This window comes from Ovis aries, chromosome X (assembly GCF_016772045.2).
Source record: "Ovis aries strain OAR_USU_Benz2616 breed Rambouillet chromosome X, ARS-UI_Ramb_v3.0, whole genome shotgun sequence".
NCBI lineage: Eukaryota > Metazoa > Chordata > Mammalia > Artiodactyla > Bovidae > Ovis > Ovis aries.
In genome coordinates, this window is record NC_056080.1 from 44,894,625 (window position 1) to 44,921,123 (window position 26,499).

The 26,499-nt window shown below is 37.6% G+C and overlaps 1 pseudogene; it reads left to right on the forward strand.

Moving 5' to 3' along the window:
- The first annotated feature begins 14,430 nt into the window (after window positions 1-14,430).
- Window positions 14,431-26,133, forward strand: LOC114111589 (putative COBW domain-containing protein 7; annotated as a pseudogene).
- Window positions 26,134-26,499: the final 366 nt, after the last annotated feature.

The window sequence follows — 26,499 nt, forward strand, 5'->3', positions numbered from 1 at the left end:
TTCTCCACACCCTCTCCAGCATTTATTGCTTGCAGATTTTTGGATTGCAGACATTCTGACTGGTGTGAAGTGGTACCTCATTGTGGTTTTGATTTGCATTTCTCTAATAATGAGTGATGTTGAGCATCTTTTCATGTGTTTGTTAGCCATCCGTATGTCTTCTTTGGAGAAATGTCTATTTAGTTCTTTGGCCCATTTTTTGATTGGGTGGCTTATTTTTCTGGAGTTGAGCTGCATAAGTTGCTTGTATATTTTTGAGATTAGTTGTTTGTCAGTTGCTTCATTTGCTATTATTTTCTCCCATTCAGAAGGCTGTCTTTTCACCTTGCTTATATTTTCCTTTGTTGTGCAGAAGCTTTTAATTTTAATTAGATCCCATTTGTTTATTTTTGCTTTTATTTCCAGAATTCTGCGAGGTGGATCATAGAGGATCCTGCTGTGATTTATGTCTGAGAGTGTTTTGCCTATGTTCTCCTCTAGGAGTTTTATAGTTTCTGATCTTACATTTAGATCTTTAATCCATTTTGAGTTTATTTTTGTGTGTGGTGTTAGAAAGTGATCTAGTTTCATTCTTTTACAAGTGGTTGACCAGTTTGTAGACTTCTTGATGATGTTCATTCTGACCAGTGTGAGGTGATGTCTCTTTGTAGTTTTGATTTGCATTTCTCTAATAATTAGCGATGTTGAGCATCTTTTAGCGATGTTGAGTGCCTGTGTCTTTGGAGAAATGTCTGTTTAGGTCTTCTGCCCATTTTTTGATTAGGTTTTTTTAAAAAAACTTTGAGCTGTGTGAGCTATTTGTATTATAAATTGTACTCTTCTTCTTAGTTTTTTCATGTCTTTTGATTTGATGATTTTTTAAGCAGAAACATTTATTTTAGGTAGTTTATCCATAAATCAGATTTATCCATTTTTAATGTTATAGTTACTGAATTTTGAAATTTAAAAGACCCTCCCCACTTTGAGGTAATCAAATAATTTCTCCATGTTTTCTTCTAGCACTTATAGGGTTTGATTTATATCTTTGATCTACTTGGAATTTATCCTGGTAGATGGTGTGAGATAGAGTCAAAGTTACTATTTTACAGACAGTTAGATTTTCCAAAATAATATGCCAAATATCTCTCTTTTCAGTACTGATCTGAGAGGCTACCTATATCATAAAATGTTGTATGTATTTCAGTTTAGTGTATTTTCTTTTCTGTTTAAATTGATTCCCTTAATATTTATGTACTAATATCACATTATTGAGAGCCTATAAAATGTTTTACTGATTGACAGAAATGGTCTTACCCTCATTTCTAAAATTTCCCTATTATTGTTATTTATTTTTCCATATGAGTTTTAGAGTGACTTTTTCTTATTCCTACCCACATCATCAAAATTAAATAAGTAAATAATATCTACTGCAAGTCATATTGCTATTACATTGAATTTATGAATAAACTTAGAATTTACTGCTCTTGAAAATTGAGTCTTCCCATCCAAGAACATGGGTTGCTTTTCCAATAATTGCCTTGGTGTACTTCAAAGTGATTTAAATTATTCTTCACATGTTTTTGATATCTCTTGGTAAATACTGTTGTTATGTAGTCACTGTTGTGTCTGACTCTTTGCAACCTGATGGACTGTAGCCCTCCAGGTTCCTCTGTCCATGGGATTTCCCAGGCAAAAATACTGGAGTGGGTTGCCAGTTCCTCCTCCAGGGGATCTTCCCAACCCAGGGATCAAATCTGAATCTCCTGCATTGGCAGGCAGGCTTTTTACTGCTGAGTACCAGGGAAATAAATATAATCTTTTTTTTCCAATGTCATTGTCACTATTATGAAGGTAGTACTTTCCATCATTATAAACTCTAACTAGTTGTTATTTCAGCAAAAAAAATTAAATGATAAATCTTAGAGCTTTCTCTAGATGGAAATTTCAGAGATATCACAGAAGCTTGACTCTGATTCCATGGTACCTCATTAACAAATTTCTAATAATGAAGTTTCATTTTAATATCATATACTATGCTGAAACAGTTATTCTGGCAATACGGCAGTGCATAAATAAAGCCTTAAAATGCCTGAATCCTTTGATTTATACATGATTATGGGCTATAAAAATAGATATGATGATGCCAAGATTGTCTGGCTTTATACAGAAGTGTTTGTGGAAGAGTCTACATTTCTTTGTTTCCTGTTTGTTTGCATGTTTCTGATTTTTAAATCTCAGACATGCATTACTTTTATGAAATAAATGTTTTTTAATACAAGATCCATCCTTGTAAATCATAGAAACTACTCGTGCATTCACAGCCGCATATCAATAGCATCCCCTCCTCTGCAGCATGAATGTGCTGATGAGTAGTGCACACAAGTAGCTCTGCTGAATAGGTAAGAGATAAGGGTGTGGGAGTGAGCTGAGCATGAAGTTTAATCCCAGTTCTGCCACCTGCTAGCTTTGGTCTTTGGTCAGGTTACCTAACTTTGGACATTGATAATCTCACATAAAATATAGGCTTGCTGTTGAGTTATAGAAAATATAAGTAACAAAATATCTATCACACAGCAAGAGTTTAAGAAAGGATAGTTGCTTCAGTGGTTCAGCAGAATCAGGAAAATCTTAGGTAACCCTAAGAAATCTGAGCAAGTTTTCTCCCTTTCTTCCCTCTTAGTGACTCCCTTACCTTCTTCTCAATAACTTTGAATACTCAATATATACATTTTTGTTCTTCATTTCTTCTCCTTGTTAAAAACCCTTTCCTGCTGTCAAAATAGGAAATAATTTAAAACTCTTCATTAGTAAGCTGATTGCAAATAGCATTCTCAAGTAAGTATTTTATACTTCATATAGAACAAAGCTAGTGGAGGTGATGGAATTCCAGTTGAGCTCTTTCAAATCCTGAAAGATGATGCTGTGAAAGTGCTGCACTCAGTATGCCAGCAAATTGGGAAAACTCAGCAGTGGCCACAGGACTGGAAAAGGTCAGTTTTCATTCCAGTTCCAAAGAAAAGCAATGCCAAAAAATGCTCAAACTACTGCACAATTGCACTCATCTCACATGCTAGTAAAGTAATGCTCAAAATTCTCCAAGCCAGGCTTCAGCAATACATGAACTGTGAACTCCCTGACGTTCAAGATGGTTTTAGAAAAGGCAAAGGAGCCAGAGATCAAATTGCCAACATCCTCTGGATCATGGAAAAAGCAGGAGAGTTCCAGAAAAACATCTCTTTCTGCTTTATTGACTATGCCAAAGCCTTTGACTGTGTGGATTACAAGAAACTGGAAAATTCTGAAAGAGATGGGAATACCAGACCACCTAACCTACCTCTTGAGAAATCTGTATGCAGGTCAGGAAGCAACAGTTAGAACTGGACATGGAACAACAGACTGGCTCCAAATAGGAAAAGGAGTGCGTCAAGGCTGTATATTGTCACCCTGCTTATTTAACTTCTATGCAGAGTACATCATGAGAAACGCTGGACTGGAAGAAACACAAGCTGGAATAAAGATTGCCAGGAGAAATATCAATAACCTCAGATATGCAGATGACATCACCCTTATGGCAGAAAGTGAAGAGGAGCTAAAAAGCCTCTTGATGAAAGTGCAAGAAGAGAGTGAAAAAGTTGGCTTAAAGCTCAACATTCAGAAAACGAAGATCATGGCATCCGGTCCCATCACTTCATGGGAAATAGATGGGCAAACAGTGGAAACAGTGTCAGACTTTATTTTTCGGAGCTCCAAAATCACTGCACATGGTGACTGCAGCCATGAAATTAAAAGATGCTTACTCCTTGGAAGAAAAGTTATGACCAACCTAGATAGTATATTCAAAAGCAGAGACATTACTTTACCGACTAAGGTCCATCTAGTCAAGGCTGTGGTTTTTCCTGTGGTCATGTATGGATGTGAGAGTTGGACTGTGAAGAAGGCTGAGTGCTGAAGAATTGATGCTTTTGAACTGTGGTGTTGGAGAAGACTCTTGAGAGTCCCTTGGACTGCAAGGAGATCCAACCAGTCCATTCTGAAGGAGATCAGCCCTGGGATTTCTTTGGAAGGAATGATGCTAAAGCTGAAACTGCAGTACTTTGGCCACCTCATGTGAAGAGTTGACTCATTGGAAAAGACTCTGATGCTGGGAGGGATTGGAGGCAGGAGGAGAAGGGGACGACTGAGGATGAGCTGGCTGGATGGCATCACTGACTCAATGGACATGAGTCTGAGTGAACTCCGGGAGGTGGTGATGGACAGGGAGGCCTGGCGTGCTGCAATTCCTGGGGTCACAAAGAGTCAGACACGACTGAGCGACTGAACTGAACTGATAGAATGAAAAATATCTGTTCTCAGTTAAATGGGTTTTGTTCCAGCAAGATTTTGTCCCTCCAACCACCCAGGACAAATCCAATATTTTACATATTCCAGAACACTTGACAAATAGTATTAATTGGTACTGAGTCACCTAAGCATCATGTATGAGTTATTTTACTTGACTATGAATATAGTCCTCACTGATATTGTTAAATACATCTTTGGGTCTCTTGTATTACTTCTCTCAAGAGCAGTAAAGTTTCTGAACACAGTATGTGCTTTCAGAACATTTTTTGTTAATATACACTAGGTTAGGGTTTCCCTGGTGGTCCAGTGGTTAAGAATCTGCCTGCCAATGCAGGGGATACATGTTTGATCCCTGGTAGAGGAAGATCCCTCATGCCATGGGGCAACTAAGCCTGTGCACCACAACTACTGAGCCTAAGTACTACAACTACTGAAGCCCACATGTCTAGAGCTTGTGCTCTGCAACAAGAGAAGCCACTGCAACGAGAAGCCTGCACACCACACCTAGAGAGTAGCCCCCACTTGCCACAACTAGAGAAAGACTGTGTGCAACAAAAAAGACTCAGTACAGCCAGAAATAAATAAATATTTTAAAAAATACACTCTAGATTAGAATATATTAATACTTATGTTTAAGATATATAAGCAACAAAAGGAGTGCTTTAGTGGCACATTATTATTCTTATTGAATAAATTTGATGTGTAACATTGTGTAACTTTAAGATATATAGAATGTTATTTTGATATATTTATATATTATGATTGCTTATGTAGCCATACTTATCACACTACATAATGTCTGTAACTCAGACTCCTTTGGTTCTCTGTTACCCAAAGGTGTTAGTGAGCCTAAACAGAAATATAGTGCAGCATCCCTAAATAGGAAGAAATGTAATCAATACATAGAGACAATTTAAGTGATGTTTCAGCACAGTTAGAAACTGGTTGCAGAGGTGAAATATCAAGGTCTCAGAGGCCAGAAAGCAGCAAGATTAAAGACATAAAAAAGACTTTCCCTTCTAAATGGGAAGACCGGAAAGGGAAAAGGAGAACCTACCGTGCTAAATGAAGTCAGTTCCAAAGATTTGGAGTTCTGTGGTGATGCTGGTCACCTAGAAATGGATGGAAAGAGAGAGTGAAGGCAAAGCAGGTCTGTCAGGAGAGCTAAGGCAAGAGGTGTTGAGAAAGACTGATGTGTAGACAGCTTTCAGAGCGAGAAGGATGTAGGCACGCGCAGATGGTTGGAAATGCTAGACACTGATGCCAAAAAGGACCCCACTTGTCTTTACATGGAAAGGAAAAGGATTTCAGGAGACAGGCATATCAAGGCTTCGCAGGTTAGAAATACTATCTTTAGAAAGAGAAGCAGTGGAGAGGGAGAGGCAAACACCCATAAACAAAAGAAATCACCTTCCTTTAAGACAAATCTAAGGTTTATGGGGGCTTGTGTGGCACAGGTGAGGCATCAACCTATAAAAAATAAATCTCAAAAACAGGCTGTGTGCTTCAGTTTCCTCATCTAAACAATGGGAAAAAGAAAACTACATGTACCTCACAGAGGAATGAACTTGATTACAATAAGGTAATCTATGAAAAGTGCCCAGAAAAGAGCCTGGCACATAGTAAATGCTGTGTGTTCACTATCATTATTCTGACACTGTGACTTAATGTGCACCTTCTAAGGGCAGCCCTGGCAGACTTCATGGAAGATAAGAGCATCATCCAGCAGTAGGGCAGTGAAAGAACATGATTCCAGGACCACATAATCCACAGTTACTTCGTTACTTTTTGCCACACTGAAGAAGCTTCCAGCTTTCCCTGTAAGTCTGGAATACTTGTGATACTGGTGGCAGATGTTAGGAAGGGAAAAGGTAGAGTAGGAAGATGGTGGGATGCAATGAGCTAAACTGAGTTTAAAGACTAGTCTCATGTGAGTTTACATTAACTCAACTCTGTTAAAGTCTTCACAATTTTCTTCTTTCACTCAGATGTCCCTTTCATTTCATTTACCCATGATACATAACTTTTAAAAAACAAAGTGTGAGTTTGACCACTTTCATGTTCTATTTAACAGCTCACCCAGGATATTGCCATGCAGGTGCCAGTATATATTCATGGGGCACTTACTGGCTCCTTCAAAACAATTTAAGAAACAGGCAGGTGGCTTCTATAGACCAATGAGTCAATACTCCTTTTCCTTTTGGGATTGCTGAACTCCCAGCAGAAGCTATTAACAACGAATATTTTTGCATCTCATTGAGCTGTAAATTGTAAACGCCTCCCCAAATCCCTACCACTCTCTCACATTTCCTTCCTCTGAGCATTATGTCTAAAAGATCCAACTAGTTAATGAGCTTCAAGTTTCTTTTACTTCCTAATAGAAAAAGGCAAACTCTGTGAACCTTATTAGTAACACAGTGCTTGCTAGAAAAAATAAAGCAGGGTAATTTTAATCCGTAATCCACAGCTAAGTATGTCTAAGATGCTTAGCATTATGGCAATTAGTACTTACTCAAGATAATAAAATCTTTGTTTAGCTCCTCTGTCCTTCTTTCCTTCCATCCTTCTAAGAAATGGCTCTGATGAATGGCCAGGAGCCATTAGCTCTGAAGGTTTATGAGTAATAAGCAATGTAAGGGTTTCAGCCTCCTGCTATCAAATAAAGAGATCCTGGAAGAATAAAATACATCAACCACAAAGTCAAATATTTATGACTCAAATGCTGTTGCCAGCACCATCCTAACAATTCCCTTAATTCAGAGAAAATGACAATTCCCAATGGAATTCCCATTTCTCTTTGCTTACCAATGGCAGAAAGTGAAGAAGAACTAAAGAGCCTCCTGATGCAAGTGAAAGAAGAGAGTGAAAAAGTTGGCTTAAAGCTTAACCTTCAGAAAACTTAGATCATGGCATCCGGTCCCATCACTTCATGGCAAATAGATGGGGAAACAGTGGAAACAGTGGTAGGCTTTATTTTTCTGGGCTCCAAAATCACTAAGGATTGTGATTGCAGCTATGAAATTAAAAGACACTTGCTCCTTGGAAGGAAAGTTACGACCAACTTAGAGAGCATATTAAAAAGCAGAGACATTACTTTGCCAACAAAGGTCTGTCTAGTCAAGGCTATGGTTTTTCCAGTAGTCATATGTGGATGTGAGAGTTGGACTATAAAGAAAGCTGAGGGCCGAAGAATTGATGCTTTTGAACTGTGGTGTTGGAGAAGACTCTTGAGAGTCCCTTGGACTGCAAGGAGATCCAACCAGTCCATCCTAAAGGCGATCAGTCCTGGGTGTTCATTGGAGGGACTGATGAAGCTGAAACTCCAATACTTTGGCCACCTGATGTGGAGAGCTAACTCATTTGAAAAGCCCCTGATGCTGGGAAAGATTGAGGGCAGGAGGAGAAGGGGATGACAGAGGATGAAATGGTTGGATGGCATCACCAACACAATGGACATGGGTTTGGGTGGACTCTGGGAGTTGATGATGTACAGAGAGGCCTGGTGCACTGCGGTTCATGGGGTCGCAAAGAGTTGGACACAACTGAGCGACTGAACTGAACTGAACTGAACCAATGGCAGGTAACAGGAGAAAAGAGCTGTAGAAGCTTTGGATTGCTTTGAAACTTCTCAAGGTTAGTAAAAAATGAAAATAAAAACTCCTTTGGGAATATATAAGCTCAAAATACTTCAAAAAAGTTATTTTTATTTTTGAACGGTTTTAAATTAACAAAATTATGGTAAAAATAGTACAGAGAATTCCCATTAGCCTCAAATCCATTTTCCCCTATTCATAGTATCTTACATTAGAAGACTAATGTATTCTTCCCTAGCGTAGACTTCCTTAGTGGTCCAAATGGTAAAGCCTCTATCTACAATGTGGGAGACCTGGGTTCTATCCATGATTTGGGAAAATCCCCTGGAGAAGGAAATGGCAACCCACTCTAGTGCCCTTGCCTGGAAAATCCCATGGACAGAGGAGCCTGGTAGGCTACAGTCCACAGGGTCGCAAAGAGTCGGACATGACCGAGTGACTTTACTTCACTTCACTTACATTAGAATGGTGCATTTGTTATCATTAATGAATCAATGTATTATATTTTAACAAAAGCCCATACTTTATTCAGATTATCTTAACTTTCCACTAGTGTCCTTTTATTGTTCTAGGATCTATCCAGAATACAATATTACAGTTAATTATTGGGTCTCTTTAGACACCTCTCGGCTGTGACAATTTCTTAGACTTTTCTGTTTTTGATGCTGTTTGACAGTTTTGAGGAGTACTGGTCAGATATTTTGTAGACTGTCCATCAACTGGGGTTTATTAGATGTTTTTCTTGTAATTAGACTGGGATTATGGGATTTGGGTAGGAAGACCACAAGAGGTCAACTGCCATTCTCATCACATCATTTCAAAAGTCTATACTATTAATGTGACTTGTCACTGTTGATGTTAACCTTGATGTTTGTTGGGTTTCTCCACTGTACAGTTACTCTTTTGTTTCTCCCTCTGCATACTATACTCTTTGAAAGCAAATCACTACATACTCGAGTTCAGGAGTTAAGCACCACCTCCTTTAAAGACAGTATCTATATAAAATATTTGGAATTGTTCTATATAGGAACTTTGTTTATTTCCCCCCATGTATTTATTCATTTATTTCTATCAGTGTGGACTCATGAATATTTATTTTACTCTTTGGGTTATAATCCAATACTATTTTATTTATTTTGTTGTTTAAATTGCCCCAGCTTTGACAATTAATAATCCTTGCAGGCAGAAAATTCTTAAAAAGATGGGAATATCAGACCATCTCACCTGTCTCCTGAGAAACCTGTATGCAGGTCAAGAGGCAGCACCTAGAACCAGACATGGAACAATGGACTGGTTTAAAATTGGGAAAGGAGTACATCAAGGCTGTATATTGTCACCCTGCTTATTTAACTTATATGCAGAGTACATCATGTGAAATATGGGGCTGGATGAAGCACAAGCTGGAATCAAGATTGCTGGGAGAAATATCAGTAACCTCAGATATGCAGATGACACCACCCTTATGGCAGAAAGTGAAGAGGAACTATAGAGCCTCTTGATGAAGGTGAAAGAGGAGAGTGAAAAAGCTGGCTTAAAACTCAACATTCAAAAAATTAAGATCATGGCATCCAGTCCCATCACTTTTTGACAAATAGATGGGGAAACAACAGAAACAGTGACAAACTTTATTTGGGGGGGGGGGCTCCCAAATCACTGCAGATGGTGATTGCAGCCATGAAATTAAAAGACGCTTACTCCTTGGAAGAAAAGTTATGACCAACCTAGACAGCATATTAAAAAGCAGAGACATTACTTTGCCAACAAAGGTCCATACAGTCAAAGCTATGTTTTTTTCCAGTAGTCATGTATCGATGTGAGAGTTGGACCATAGAGAAGGCTGAGCACTGAAGAATTGATGCTTTTGAACTGTGTTGTTGGAGAAGATTCTTGAGAGTCCCTTGCACAGCAAGGAGATCCAATCAGTCCATCCTAAAAGAAATCAGTGCTGAATATTCATTAGAAGGACTGATGCTGAAGCTGAAGCTCCAATACTTTGGCCACCTGATGTGAAGAGCTGACTTATTGCAAAAGACCCTGATCTTGGGAAAGATTGAAGGCAGGAGCAGAAGTGGACGACAGAGGATGAGATGTTGGATGGCATCACTGACTCAATGGGCATGAATTTAAGCAAGCTCTGGGAGATGGTGAAGGACAGGGAAGCCTGGTGTGCTGCAGTCCATGGGATCACAAGGAGTCGGAAAGGACTGAGTGACTGAACAACAACAGTCACCTAGTTCCTGTATCCCTTGTCATATGTCAACCACTGTGGTTTGTTTATTTGGTTGTATTTCCTTATTTTCAGGTACTATGAAATGCTCCAGGCTCATCTTGTATATTTATTGCCCTCCCCCTCCTAAAATCTGCCATCTCTCCAAGGGGCCTTGGTTCCTTTTTTTGAAGAACAGTATAAAAACCAAGATCTGAGTACTAGGTATTGGAGTGTCATTGTTTCTAGGCCCTCTCAGCTGATGGAGCAAGAAGATATATGTGTGTATACAAACCAAGTGAAGTGAAGTGAAGTTGCTCAGTCATGTCTGACTCTTTGTGACCCCATGGACTACAGCCTATCAGGCTCCTCCGTCCATGGGATTTTCCAGGCAAGAGTACTGAAGTGGGTTGCCATTTCCTTCTCCAGGGGATCTTCCCTACCCAGGGATCGAACCTGAGTCTCCCACATTGTGGGCAGACGCTTTATCCTCTAAGCCACCAAGGAATTACAAACCATTATGTATACATAAATCTACAAACATTCCTATATGTAGTTATCTATATATTAAGCTAGTCATGAAGTCATACTGATATCACCAATTCATTCTAGCCTCTTCCTCTTGCTTATTTGTAATCTCTTATTCCAACAGCGAGAAACTTGGCACCCGCTATCCATCATCCATTTACTTAGTTGTTTATTCCAGTATACATGTTTACATGTTCTTATAGCTGTTTAGCTTTTTGTCTTTTTGACACTGTTCATGGAGTTCATGGAGTTCTCAAGGCAAGAATACTGAAGTAGTTTGCCATTCCCTTCTCCAGCGGGCCGCATTTTATCAGAACTCTCCGCCAAGACTCATCCTTCTCATGGCTCATAGCTTCAGTGAGTTACACAAGATTGTGATCCATGTGATCATTAGTCTTCCGTGATTGTGTTTTTTGTTCTGCAGGTCATGGGATTGTAGTTCTTGGTTCTTCCATCTGCCCTTTGATTGATGAGGATAAGAAGCTTGTGCAAGCTTCCTGATGGGAGTGGCATGGCATATGGTCCCATCACTTCATGGCAAATAAATGGGGAAAAAATGGAAACAGTGGCAGATTTTATATTCTTGGGCTCCAAAATCACTGTGGATTGTGACTGTAGCCATGAAATTAAAAGACATTTGCTCCTTGGAAGAAAAGCTATGACAAACGTAGATAGCATATTAAAAAGTAGAGACCACAAAGGTCCGTATAGTCAAAGCTATGGTTTTTCCAGTAGTCATGTATGGACATAAGTGTTGGACCATAAAGAAGGCTAAGCACTGAAGAATTGATGTTTTTGAATTGTGGTGCTGGAGAAAACTCTTGAGAGTGCCTTGGACTGCTAGGAGATCAAACTTATCAATCTTAAAGGAAATCAACCCTGCATATTCATTGGAAGGACTGATGCTGAAGATGAAGCCCCACTTTGGCCATGTGATGTGAAGAACCAACTCATTGGAAAAGACCCTGATGGTGGAAAAGATTGAGGGCAGGAGGAGAAGGGGACAACAGAGGACAAAATGGTTGGATGGCATCACAGACACTCAATGGATATGAGTTTGAGCAAGCTCTGGGAGATGGTGACGGACAGGAAAGTCTGATGTGTTGCAGTCCCTGGGGTCACAAAAAGTTGGACATGACGTAGCCACTGAACAACAAGAGTAGCTGTTGATTACCCCATATGCCCATGGGGAAAGCTTTATCAACTAGAGTAGTCCTTAGGTAGAGTTCCTTTTGCTTTCAGCCTTACAACTCCACTCATTTCCAAAGTTACTTAGGTCAGTGCCTTATTCCCCCACCCCCTTCAGTGAGGTTGTTTTATACACCTGTAATACAGTTAGACTGTTTTGTCACATTCTACATTCCACTCTGGAATCCTCCAACTTTCTAAATGATTTTTTAAAACTTGCATACATTAAGGTTCACTCTTTGTATTTGTTCTATGGGACTTGACAAATACTAATGTCATATTCACCGTTAGACCATCACACAGAATAGACTTACTGAATAAAACAATCTCCTGTGATTCACCTATACAACCCTCCTCTCCAACACCAAACTTTAGCAACCACTGACCTGTTTACGGTCTTTGTAGCTTTTCTGTTTTCAAAACATCATATAATCGAAATCCCACAATGTGTAGTCTTTTCAGACAGCCTTCTTTCATGTAGTAATTTGCATGTAAGATTCACCCATGTCTTTTTGTGGCTTGATAATTCATTTTACCACTGAATAAAATTTCATTATATAAATATTTGTTTGTTTATTCATCCACTTATTGAAAGATATCACAGTTGTTTCCAGGATTGGCAATGATGAATAAAGATTTTATAAGCATTTGCATGCAAGTTTTTGTGTAACATGTCATCAGTTATTTAGGTAAATAGTTATTAGATTGCTGATCATATGAGAATATTATACTTAGTTTTGTAAGAAATTGCCAAATTGTCTTCCAAAGAGACTACATCATTTTGCATTTCCACTAGCAATGAATGAAAATTCCCATTGCTTTTCCATTCTGGTCATCAATTGGTATTGTCAGTTTTCAGATTTTAGTATTTCTAATAGGTGTGTAGTTGTATCCCAATGTTGTTTTAATTCACAGCTCCCTAATGGCAAATGATGTTGAGCACTTTTTCATATGCTTATTTGTCATCTGTATGTCCTCTTTGATGAAATGTCTATTCAGGTCTTTTGCCCATTTTTAATTGGGTTGTTTATTTTCTTACTGTTGAGTTCTAAGAGTTCTTAAACATTCTTGATAATAGTCCTTTATCAGTTATATGCTCTAAAAATATTTTCCCCACTCTGCAGCTTGTCTTTTCGTTCTTTTAACATTGTCATTTGCAGAGCATGAAATTGCTGATTGTCAGTGTTCCCACAGTGGGTGTGGCTCTGGTGGGCTTTGGGAGCTCACACTCACCAGAGCTGGGGCTGACATCTGAGCTGATTATTAGCACTCCCAGAGTGGGGACAGGTCTGGGGGTGGTGCCAACAGCAGTGGACTTTGTGGGCACTCACAGCAAATGGTGGGCAGCATCACAGAATCCCACATCCTTGGTGGACAACACCTGGGGAGGAATATGCAGTGGTTCTTTTCCCAGTGAGAATGTTCCAGTTCCACCTACCACACATTGCAGCTTAGAACCAGATCTGGGGGCTTCTACTCCAACAACCTTGGAGCAGACCCTGCCCCCAGCAGGGCTTTGACAGCCACAGAGCAAAAGGGAAGTCCTGCCCAATATCCTGTGCATGCTCTGGTCACCACAACATGAAACACACCCCCCATCAAGGGGGCAATGGCTAGCACAACCTGTAGAAAGACACAGCAGGCATGCACATAAAAAAATAGCCCTCACACCAAAAATATTGGACTCAGGTAGTCTACACAGGGATACTCTCACATAAAATCAGTCCTTCAAGACTGATCATTTGGAGAAGGAAATGGCAAACCACTCCAATGTTCTTGCCTGGAGAACCACAGGAACAGGGGAGCCTGGTGGGCTGCCATCTATGGCGTCACACAGAGTCAGACACGACTGAAGCGACTTAGCAGCAAGACAGATCATAGAGTCAGAGAAATTTAAGGAAAGTGAAGAAGCAGAGAAACTACTTCTAATTAAAAGAACAAGAGAAATTTCCTGAAAGAACAATGAAACAGACCTCTCCAGTATACCACACTCAAAAGGAGGTTAAGGAATTAAGACTGAAGGAACTAATGAAACTTAATTCCTCATGAAGGGATTAAGAAAGATTATCAATAAAAATGCAGATCACTGGAACAAGGAACTAGAAACTACAAAGAGGAATCAATCAAAATTAGACAATTCAATTGCCTAGATAAAAAACCAGCAAAAGGCGATGAATAGCAGACTAAATAATGAAGAAGAATGAACAAGTGATCTGTAATGGGAATCACCCAATCAGAATAGCAGACAGAAAGACAAATGAAAAAAATGAAATCACCATATGAGATCTATGGAATAATATAAAGCATGCCAACTTACACATAACAGGGATTCCAGAAGGACAAGAAAGAGAAAAGTGGATCCAGTCTTCCAATCCATGAACATGAGTTATTTTTCCATTTATTTAGATCTTTACCCCTAAGCACTTGCCTTTTAAATGCTATTATAAATGGTAGTTATTTAACATTTCAAATTCCATTTATTCTATTTGTTTATTGTTGGCATATAGGAAAGCAATTGACCTTTGTGTATTGCAACCTTGTCACTTACTAGTTCTGAAAGAATTTTTGTCGATTCTTCGGGATTTTCTGCGAATCATGCTGTCTGTAAGTAGAGAGTTTTATTTCTTCCTTTCTAGTCTGTATATCTTTTCTTTTCTCATCTAATAGCATTAACTAAAACTGTACTGAATAGTGAGAGAGGACACACTTACCTTGTTCTTGATATTAGGAGAAAGTGCCATTTTTTCCACCATTAACTATGATATTAGCTATAGGGTTTCGGTAGATTTTTAAAAAATCTATTTAAGGAAGTTCCCCTCTATTCCTAGTTTGCTGAGAGGTTTTTTTTTTTTTTTCAGTTGTGAATTGGTATTGAACTTTGTCAAATGCTTTTTCTAAATCAATTGATATGATTATGTGTTTTTTTTTCTCTTTAGACTATTGTCCTGGATTACATTAATTGTGTTTTGAATGTTGAACCAGTCTTAAATACCTTTTATAAATCTCACTTGATTATGGTATATAATTCTTTATAAACTTTATTGTATTTCATTTGTTAATATTTTGTTGAGGATATTTATTTCTATGCCCATGAGAAATATTGGTGTAATTTTTCTTTCTTGTAATGTCTTTATCTGGTTTTGTTATTAGCCTAATAATGGTCTCATACAATGTATTAGGAAGTGTTTGCTCTTTTCTGTTTTTTTTAGAAGAGATTATGGAGAACTGGTATCTTCTTCCTTAAATGGTAGAATGGTAGAATTCACTGGTAAGACCATCTGGGCCCAGGCATTTCTCTTTTGGAAGGTTATTGAATTAAAATTTTCCTGTAGTCACATTTTCAAAAGTAAAAAGAAATAACTGAATTTACGTTGAATAATATACTTATTAAACATAATATATCCCAATTATTTTCATTTCAGTGTGTTAATATAAAATATATTAAAGTATATATTAAATATATATTAAAATATACTTTCCTTATACTAAGTCTTGGAATATAGTGTGTATTTTATACTTACTACACATCTCAATTTGAAGTAGTCACAGATAAAGTGCTCACATATCAATAACTACATGTTGCTAATGGCTACCATATTGGACAGTTTACCTAATGTCTAAACCAAAGCTGTGGTTCCTGTTGAGTTTTTATAACATATATGTTTTATCTTGTCTCTCATTCACACATTAATGAAACACAGATTTATTATTTTTAAAAGGAAAAATTCTGGTATTTTCCCTTAGAAGAAAATCATATTGACCAGTATCAGAAAATAAGCCTCGCCAATAAAAAGATACTATGTATATTATTTCTTCAATTTTCTCTCATCTCCTTTTCTTGGTGCCCTCATGTCCTCATAAATTCTAGCCTATGTTCCATTCCCACATTATCTCCTAACCCTTTATGATAGGATTATTTTACCTATTAGGCAAATGGAAAAACAAGCTTAGAAGCAAAGTAGGAGCTCTGAATGCCAACCTTGACTCTGACTTTATCCATCAGGATGATTTTGAAAGTCTCCCTATAAGCTTGGGACTCAGAGTAATACTTTCTATTCCTACACAGCTTGGATAACTGCTACTCACCAGCTGTGTGAATTTAGTCAAATTACATGCCTTCTATTAGCCTCAGTTGCCTTATCTACAAAGTCAGAGTAAATATCTAATGGGTTCATTTACCTGATGAACTGTTAAAAAAAAAGTAAATAGATGAAATAAGGTTCATAAACCACTTAGCACAATAACCAGCATATAACAAATATCAATAAACATTAATCATTATTATTTCTGTTATCTCCCATCTGTCAAAAAGCTGTCCTATCTATGCTTAAAAACAATAATACTGATATAATAACTAACATTTATTGAGCCAGGAAATGTGCAAAGCTATTTACATATGCTATCTTGCCTAATTCTTGAATAAGAATATCCTCATTTTACAGATGAAAAAACTGAACCTCAAAATGTATAAGTAACTTGCCTAAGGACAGAACTGATTAGTGGTAGATTTGCTATTTGAAAGTGTATTTTTCCAATTTCAAAGCAGGTGCTCTTTCTACTATATTAAAAGAACTCTTCTAGTTCCAAAAGTCTATGACTTCCAACTATTGCTTGGTTTATAAAAATCTGGTGATTCAAAAAATAAATCCATCAGAGGTCAACTTGTACATGGCTGTGTGCTAGGTATTATGAGAGGTACAAGATGAATAGGACATTATCCTTAGCCTCTCTTATTCTGGCAACATGAAGTAATCATTTTATTTTGGCCAGTTTTCCTTCGGCCTCTTTTTCTGATATTATCCTAGAATTGAGTAGTCATTTCTCTGACTCTCTCATTTTATAAATTGTTGGTTCAGAAAATGTGTTTTTAAAGTACCACATTTGCTAAATTAACAGCACTAACCAAAGCTGATTATCTCATCAGCAGCACTGATGTTTAGGCTTTTTAATTAGCTTGAAGTTATTATTACTAAGTGACCCTTATGTAACACAATAACAAATAATTTCAACATTTGTTGACAATCTACAATAAGTTAGATGTTTTGTGATGTGTCAAAAAAAAAAAAAACAAAAAAAACCAAAAAACAACCCTCACAAAACACCCTCAAAAGCCCATCCATGTTTAAGGATTGTTTTTAGAGAAAGATGAAAATTTATTGGGGATTCTCCTACTCACGCATCTGTAAAAAGGTTTGTTCTATGGAATGCCTGCTGTGATACATTGTGCTTGATGTATAAGCTGATGTAATTACAGAGTATGAGATATGAATCTTTTCTATTCTAAATCAATTGAGTGATTACCATAATTGGTTTAGGGGTTGAAAAACTCAACCTGAGATGAAGCTAACTGATCAACAGGAATCCAGTGCTTCTATTTAGATGGAACAAAATTTTTAAAAATCGCTTTTTAGGCTAACATAAATGTATGCAATGCTTCTCTGTACTCCTAAAATGAAGAGATGTAAAATAATTGGGCAATTTCTATTGAATTTATTCTCATTTCTCATGCTTCTGGTTCTCAGAGCTTTAGGAATCAGAAAATGAAAGGCTTAATCCTATTGTTTTCAACAAATTTATGTTACCAAAGTAGGGAGGGAAGGGGAGGGGTACAAATTAGGAGTACAAATTAACAGATACAAACTATAATACATGAACTAGATAAGCAACAGGCATTTACTGTACAGCACAGGGAATTTTCCCCAATATCTTGTAATAACCTATAACTGAGTATAATCAGAACAACTTAAACATAAATAATCACATTATTTTCACATTGATCAGGAAAGGATGATGTAGACAACAGGTTTGCAGAGAACCTGCAGGTGTCTATTTTCCTGCTCAGGGTAACTCCAAAATTTCTATTTGAAGCCAGGGCAGAAGTGTTAGTTACAAAAAAATAAGTGTTTTTCCATCTCAGAATCTTTAAAAAATTAGGCCTTTCTAACTTTACCTCTGCTCTTCATTTAGTCTCTTCATTATTACTTACTGTTTCCCTCTCTATGAGGCAAATGGGTATTTACCTGTTGCTTAGGTTATTTGCAGTCAGATATTCTCCTTAACAAAAGAGCACTAAATTGTGCAGAGATCAGTTAGAAGATGGAGGACTGAAATTTTGGGTCATGTATGAATTTCTGTTCAAACCTCTTGCTGATAGAAAATAAATTACCTTCATTAAGAGAATGGACTTGGGGGCAAGTGGGGGAAGGAAAGAGTCGGACAAATGGAAAAAATAGCATTGACATATATTCACTACCATGTGTAAAATAGATAACTAGTGAGAAGTTGCTGTATAACACAGGGAGCCCAGCCTGGTGCCCTGTGCTGGCCTATAACAGTGGGATGAGGTGGGAGAGGAGGGAGGCTCAAGAGGGAGGTAACATATATATAATTATGGCTGATTTGCATTGTTGTATAGCAGAAAACAATGCAACATCGTACAGTAATTTTCGTCCAAAGTTTTTAAAAACTATAAAAAAAAAGATAAGAATGCATAGACATTAATAAATGGGAACTCGTGGTCATCATCTCAGCTTTCATCAACATTCCATGTCCAATTACTCTGAAATTCTCAGTAACTTAAAGTTATGGAGGTCCAGGAGAAAGGGATGTAGAGACCCAATCCCGTGGGTTGTCCTCTGTGGATAACCATGCCTCCTCTTCCACATTTTCTTTGCTCTCATAGTAATATCTTTGGAGTACAATGATTTGCAGCTTACAGACTAGATCACCCCATAGACTACCCTAACCCTCTCTCCCACCCAAACTTTTTCCTTTTCCTATGTTAGCCAACTTTTTTTTTTTTTTTGCTGCAACATGTGGCTTGCAGGATCTCAGTTCCCAGACCAGGGATTGAACCCCAGCAGCAGCAGTGAAAGTACCAAATCCTAACCACTAGACCACAAGGTACTCCCTTAGCCAACATTTTTTTTTATCTACGCTCACCGAATTTCTATATGACCATCTTGGCAAGAGATATCCTGTGTAACAGAAAAGGAAAATTGCAAAAGATCTTGAAAAGTTGGGGTGATTGAGTTGAATCACAGAGGATGAAATGCAGCAAGAATAAATGTAAGGTTCTCTCTGCCAGCATGAAGAACTCAACTGGGTGTGCTTAGTGTAGGCAAAAGTGTAAGGGTTAACAGAAGTAGAAGGTCTATTGTCTTTTTTTTAGCTGAAGTATAGTTGGTTTACAATATTGTGTTAGTTTCAGGCTACAGCACCGTGATTCAGTTATATATAAATATTCTACTTCAGATCCTTTTCCCTTATAGGTTATTACAAAATATTGAGTATAGTTCCCTGTGCTATGAAGTCAGTCCATGTTGGTTATCTATTTTGTATATAGTATCTTTTGTTTGGCCTCTGACTGCTGTACTGCTTGGAATTTTGAGAACGGAAAGAAGAAAGGAACGAAGGAGGGAAGGAAAGAAGGGGAAAAGGAATTGTAATATATTCAGAAAGAGATTAAGAGGAGGCTGGGGGAAAGAACAGGGAAAATAAGAGGAGAAGAAGGAAATAAACAAAGGGGAGAAATGGGGAAAGGAAAAGGAGAAGCACAGTAAAGGATCAGTCTGCAATCCTAAATGGAGGATCAAACTTACACTCTCAGAAACCAGAATTCAGGCCTTTCAGCCTTTTATCCCACTCCTTCCCTGGCAGGACCACTCTCTTGTCAAGATCTGGAACAGTGCTCAGTTGAGGCAGTTTAGATAGCTGAAATAAAAAGCAAGTAAAGAGGAAAACGAATATCATATTAGCATATATGTGTGGAATTTAGAAAAATGGTGCACATGAACATATTTGCAAAGCAGAAATACACAGACATAGAGAACAAACATGGTTACCAAGTGGGGAGGGGACGTGGGATAAATTGGGAGGTTGGGACTGACATATACTATGTATAAAATAGATAATGAATGAGAACCTACTTATAGCACAGGGACTTCTACTCAATGCTCTGTAGTGATCTAAATGGGAAGGAAATCCAAAAGGGAGGGGGGGGTGTCTGTATACGTATAGCTGATTTACTTTGCTGTACAGCAGAAACAAACACAACATTGTAAATTGACTATATGATAATTTTTTTTAAGTTAGTAAAGGATAACTATGGATCTTATTTGTAAACAAAAGGCTCAAGTTTTCAATTTTCTTCTCAAGTGTGCAAGTACCACCACTATATCAACACAGTAGAATAATGGATTTGACTTTTTGTCTTAGGGACCTTGGAATCACTTATTCCAACAGGCAAAGATATCTCAAACCAGGCCATAATCTGAACCTCAGTGGTTCTTAAAACTGTATTTATCTAATGTGCCAATAAAGTAAAGTCAAAATACAAGTGTTTGCAGACTGAACCAAAAGATGAACTTTAGTCCCTATTGATTGTCTTTTTGAATTGTAACTTTTAACTGCTACAAACAAACTTAAAGTGAAAGTGAAAGTGAAGTCGCTCAGTCGTGTCCGACTCTTTGCGATCCCATGGACTGTAGTCTACCAGGCTTCTCTGTCCATGGGATTTTCCAGGCAAGAATACTGGAGTGGGTTGCCATTTCCTTCTCCAGGGGATCTTCCTGACCAGGGATCGAACCCAGGTCTCCTGCATTGCAGGCAGATGCTTTACCCTCTGAGCCACCAGGGATGCCCCATCAAACTTAACTGGTATTTAAATCACACTGGGGTTTGAATTGAAATTGCTTTATTTTGATATTGTTTGAATTCTCAAAACTTTTAACAAGCAGTAATGGGTGGGTTTAGCAATATGGGGTAGCAGACATTGAAATGGTGCCTCATTCCAGTGTTACATTCTTAACTTTTCAAAACACTTTTATATCTCTGACATTTAATTATTTTAAAATCCCTGGAAGTCTATAAGAAGGACATCAGACTTTGAAAAGAAAGAAATGGAGACACTAAAAAAGTCAAGTGGCTTATTTTGGCAATCTCAGAGGGCTATTGTCAGACTTGGAGCCCAAGTTGCCTGTAATCTTTCTTAAAGTGTAGCTCTCAGAATGTTATTTGTGTTAGATTTTCTGCAGGAAACAGGACCACAGATAAAGAAATTTTAGGATATGCTGCACTACATAGTCACTTTAGAGATTCACAATGAACATGATCACATTAAAAGTTCTAAAAAGTCCTATATGTTTAACTCTGTCCTGTGAAACACACTGGAAAAAAATATTCTAGATTTATACTGCTTCTGCAGTGAGCTAGGTCTACATTCTCGATCTTCTATTCAAAGTAATACCAAGATAAGGCAGAATAAGCTGGAACCTAAAGAGTTTAAACCAATCCAAATATCAAAAAAACATAAGAATTTCATTTCTTATGCCTGAATGAGATTTGTTTTGTGGATCTCTTTAAATTACGTGGTCCAAATCACTCATGGTAAATGCTAAGAGATTACTACAGCAGATTTTAATATATCAAATTGTATTCCGCATTAGGCCAAGGACAGGGCAATTTTTCTGTTTTCAGTGACCTTGGTTGGTTGTAGAAATTTGAGGCTTATTGCTTTTATGCAGTGTTAGATTGGGATGCAGTGATTTGAGGTGTTTGTGGGAAAACACTGCCTTTCAGTGTTTTGGTGCCTGTTTTGTTGAAGGCAAGTTTGGTGCCTTCTGAAGGACATTCATGCCTTCTGAGTTTTATGCTTTGTTTTAGATCTCATTTTTGTACAAATATTGTTGGATACAAGAAAGAATTTTTGCTTTTCTTAGGCATATGATACACTCATGTATTAAGAGGGTTAAAAGAGAATAAGATTGCTAACCATTACTCTTTGGATGGGACTAGGGCTCTCGGAAAGTTGTTTTATTTAATAATATTGTCAGAAGCTTTTGATTTCAAACCATTTTTCCATAAAAGTAGAAGACTCTTCTACCAAGGGAAAGGCATCAAGGCTTTTCAAAATCGTCCTATCTTTGAGATGGTGGCATTTGTCTCTTGAAAGTAATTGATTCCTTGTTTCTTGCAGTCTTCCAGGAGCAGCAGAGGATGGATAACTAGGGAAAGCTAAAGATGTAGGATTTAGAACCCTGTGGCTCCAATTAGAATGTAAATTTCTTATCCTGAGCTCTCTCATTTCCAGAGTGTTAGCTACTACTTTCCCAGAGAAGAGTGCTTTGCGATCTCCTACCCTAGTAGCTAGGGTTCAGAGTTTGGAAGAAGCAATATGCATTATGAGAGGAAAAAATACATTTTCAGCTATCCATACTTCTATTATATGCAGAAGCCTTGGATGTCTGATTCCTCAGGGAGTCAGCAGGACTTTTTTCTTACCCATGCTGAATAAACCAACCTGCTAAATGCAGGGAAGTTATTTCTATTAGAAAACCTCAGCCCTTAATTTGGCTCTTTTATTTTCCTTCCATGGCAGAGAAATATTTCCAAAATCTGAAGTGGTTCTGATTAGTGGTAAAGTCAAAAAGCCTTCAGTTCCAATTAAAATGTGCTGTAAGTCATTTTGTGTGGTAATGGCTGCAGTATAAAAACAAGTTACATTTCTCTTGATTTTTGATCATGGGTTTGGCTTTTGAATTCTTCTATTCACTAACAAATCCTGGCACAGCTTTCTGGGCTGCCTGTGGAGGAGGTGTTCACAGGCTTCCCAATTAACACCCTGTTAAGCTGCACACCTGTGGTGGAATTACCCTCAGATCACAACACTGAAGCTTTGAACCTTATGACACCTATATTATTGTTCTGAAAGTCCAACTTCAAATGATATAAAGTGATTCCTCTTGTCTTGGCAAAGGCAATTTGTTTCCTTGATGTGTTTTTGAAGGGGAGAGATATATGTGGAGGAGACATTGTGAAGCACTTTATTTATTAATAACTTTATTGAGGTATGCTTTACATATCATAAAATTTATTCATTTTAAATGTACAATTCAATGATTGCTAGTATAGTTTCAGAGATGTGCAACCATCACCACAATCCAATTTTGGAACATTTCCATCACCATAGAAAGAAACTAGTACCCATTAGCCATCATTCCCCATTCCTAAATCCAGCCTCAGGCAACCACCGATCTGCTTTCTGTCACTATAGGTTTGCCTTTTCTGGACATTTCATATAAATGGAATTATGCCGTATGTGGCACTTTGTGTCTAACTTCTTTCATTAACATGTTTTCAAGGTTCATCCACGTTGTAGCATGTATCAGTACTTCATTCCTTTTTACTGACAAATAGTATTCATTGTATGGAGACACCACAGTTTTGTTTATCCATTCATCATTTGTAGACATTTGGGTTGCTTTCATGTCTTGGCTATTCTGACTAACGCTGATTTGAACATTAGCATGCGAGACTTTGTGTAGATGTAGCAATTTATATTAAACACAGTGAAAGCAGATTCAGCTGAAACCCTCATCTATAGCCAGAATATTATTAGTAGAGCTATGGGGTGCTGTGATATTTGCAGAGTAAATGGCAGTTACACAAAATTACTGATAATCAGAATGGTAGCTAATAATAAAAACTTGTATAAATTCCTAAAGGTTTCATGAAAATTTGGGGTTTTATGAGGCTTGCCATGTCCATTGGCAACAAGCTAAGCTTTTCCCAGTGACTGTAAAGAATGTCAAGGGTTAAAGTACATGTTGGCCTGAATTTAGGAGACTGGTCTGGGACTTAAGAATTCTGTCTACCTTTTCTATAACCCTCTCTGCTGCCCTGGGAAAATCTTGTCACCAGACTCCTCAATTTCTTTGTCTTCCAAATGGGGACAAATGAGATCCTATATAGATACAAAGGCAGTTATGAAGTTAAACATTTTCCAGGCATTTAAAGCACCTCAAATGAAAGGTAATACACTATATAAGCATAAAGAATTTGTGTTGGCAAAGATGAAAGGAAGGTTTAGTAAACCTTTTGTTCTTTCTGGAAAACCTAAAAAAATAGATAAAACCACAAGGTTTAATTTTGTACATTTGAGCTGGCAAGAATGTGATATTCATTTCCTCCAAGGCCAAAAATGTTCATAGTTCCAGTAATGTTAAGCCCTTGATTGGACGAACAGTTTTTCTGAGTTCCCAAAAGCTTTGTTAACTATATTCTAAAATAAAATCTTTTTACTGTCTCATCACAAAATAACAACAACTTGATTTAGAGCAGATTACAAAAAATCTATAGAAGGAAATTAATACAGTAAGCAGTTAACCATCAAGTCCTCATTGAAAGAGACACAAGGTGTTTCTGATCCTAAAGAATGTGGTCTCTTCTAATGGGGTTCAAAGAGAATTAACTATAAAGAAACTATGCCTCATTTCATTTTAGTACCCAATGTCTATTTCTATTCCAGAATGGTATCTGGCTATTAAAGATTATTTTTTTAAATGATAAAGTTTTGACTCTCATAGGGATATAAAAATGAACTTACATTGAAGATTTTCACTTAACTCATAATGAGAGAACCAGCCAGATGTTATAATCAATTCAAAGGAAATACAAAGAACAGCCATATATACATGTCAAGAATATTTAAATGAATGTGAAAATGGAGGCTAAATGCGGCTTCTTCCACAGTGGGAAAGTGAAGTCAATTAAATCTCCACCAGGCAGGTCTCTAGAGTGCTCAAAAAATATTTTAAAAATTATTGGATGAAATAACTTAATCAGACAATAAAGGCAGCGTAAGTCGGAAGAGGAAACTGATAAAGACCTGTGTGGTTTATGAAAAAGATGGGCAGGGATTAACCATTGAAGATATTTGGGTAAGGTCAGGGTGCAGGGGAGGAGGGACATGGACAGTTTTAGGCAGGGCAGAGATGAGATGACCTGGTCTGTTGAAAGTCCAGGACAGTTAAAAGTAAAGACATGGATTGACTTCATGATAGGGATTAAGAAGTAAATCATCTATACACGAGTCCCCAAAGAAAGAGCTGGCTGTATCCCCAGTTGCTTTGCAAGTGTAGAATCAGCCAGTGGGAGCCCAGAATTACATAATATGGCTTATACAATGTGTGAAATTGCAAGCAGAGAACAGACAGAGAAAATGAATGCTGGGTCATACTTGGTGAGCTATGACTGCTTCACTAACACTGGGGCAGGAAGCATTAGGAAGGAGCAGGAGCATTGAGGCTAATAAGTATTAATAAGTGGTCTTGCTTGACTAAGGAACTTTAGGCTTTATACTGAAATGGTGTTTTAAGCAGGAGACTAATGCACTCATTTTTGTAACCTGAGTCACTGGTAACTGTATGGAGAAAGGGGTTGAGATAAAGGGAGTGAGATTGAATATTCAGAGGCCTATGGCCACTAAAAGGAGAAGTCCCATGATATTTAGGCAATAAAGTTAAAGGAAAATATACCCTAAAGTCCTTATAAAATTAATCTAGCAAGACATTTTATTTTAAAAGAGCATTCTTGGAGAAGGAAATGGCAACCCACTCCAGTATTCTTGCCTGGGAAATTCTATGGACAGAGGAGTCTGGTGGGCTATAGTCCATGAGGTCACAAGAGTCAGACCCAACTTAGCGACTAAACCACCAATAGAACTTGAAGTTTTTATTAGAGCATTTAGCAGAAGAAAAACCTGATGGAATTATCAATGAAGCTTCTAGGCAAGTTGCTTTGGCAGATATCATCATCCTCAATAAAACAGACTTGGTTTCAGAAGAGGATTTAAACAAGTTAAGAACAACTATTAGATCAATAAATGGACTGGGAAAAATTTTAGAAACACAGAGATCAAGAGTTGACCTTGCAAAAGTATTAGATCTTCATGCCTTTGACAGTCTCTCTGGAATAAGAGTATTATTACAGTCACATTTGAAGTACCAGGAAATGCAGAGGAAGAAAGTCTAAATGTGTATATTCAGAATCTTCTGTGGGAAAAGAATGTGAGGAACAGGGATGACGACTGCATGGAGGTCATACGACTGAAGGGGCTAGTGTCAATCAAAGACAAACCGCAACAAGTGATTGTCCAGGGTGTCCATGAACTATATGATCTGGAGGAGACACCAGTGAACTGGGAAGATGACAGTGAGAGAACAAATCGATTGGTCCTTATTGGCAGGAATTTAGATAAGGATATTCTTAAACAACTATTTATAGCTACTGTGACTGAAACAGAAAAGCGATGGACAACACATTTCCAAGAGGATCAAGTTTGTCCATAACACTAGAAGCATCACCAAAAGGACTGGATAATAAAAATGATTTGCAGACTTATCTTTGGAGTTTACATATGCTGAAATTCTTACCCATGAAAATTTTAATAATAATAGTGGTATCATGTTGATATATGCCGGAAACCAACACAATACTGTAAAGCAATTATCCTCCAATTAAAAGTAGTTTTTTTTTTTTTAAAAAAAGAGCATTCTGTGATCACACAAGTTTAGAAAATGCATTGTCACCCTCTTAGATACACACTAGAATGTTAAGGGCTCTGGTAACTAATTCAACTGGGAATATCTATTTATTTTTTTGTTTAACCCAAGAACTCAAAACTTTATCAAATAACCTTTTTTAAAAATTATTTTATTTATTTTAATTGGAGGCTAATTACTTTACAACATTGCAGTGATTTTTGCCATACATAGACATGAATCAGCCGCAGGTGTACATGGGTACCCCAATCCTGAACTCCCCTTACCCACCTCCCTCTCCATCCTCATTGAGAAACACCAATACAGTATATCAAATAACCTT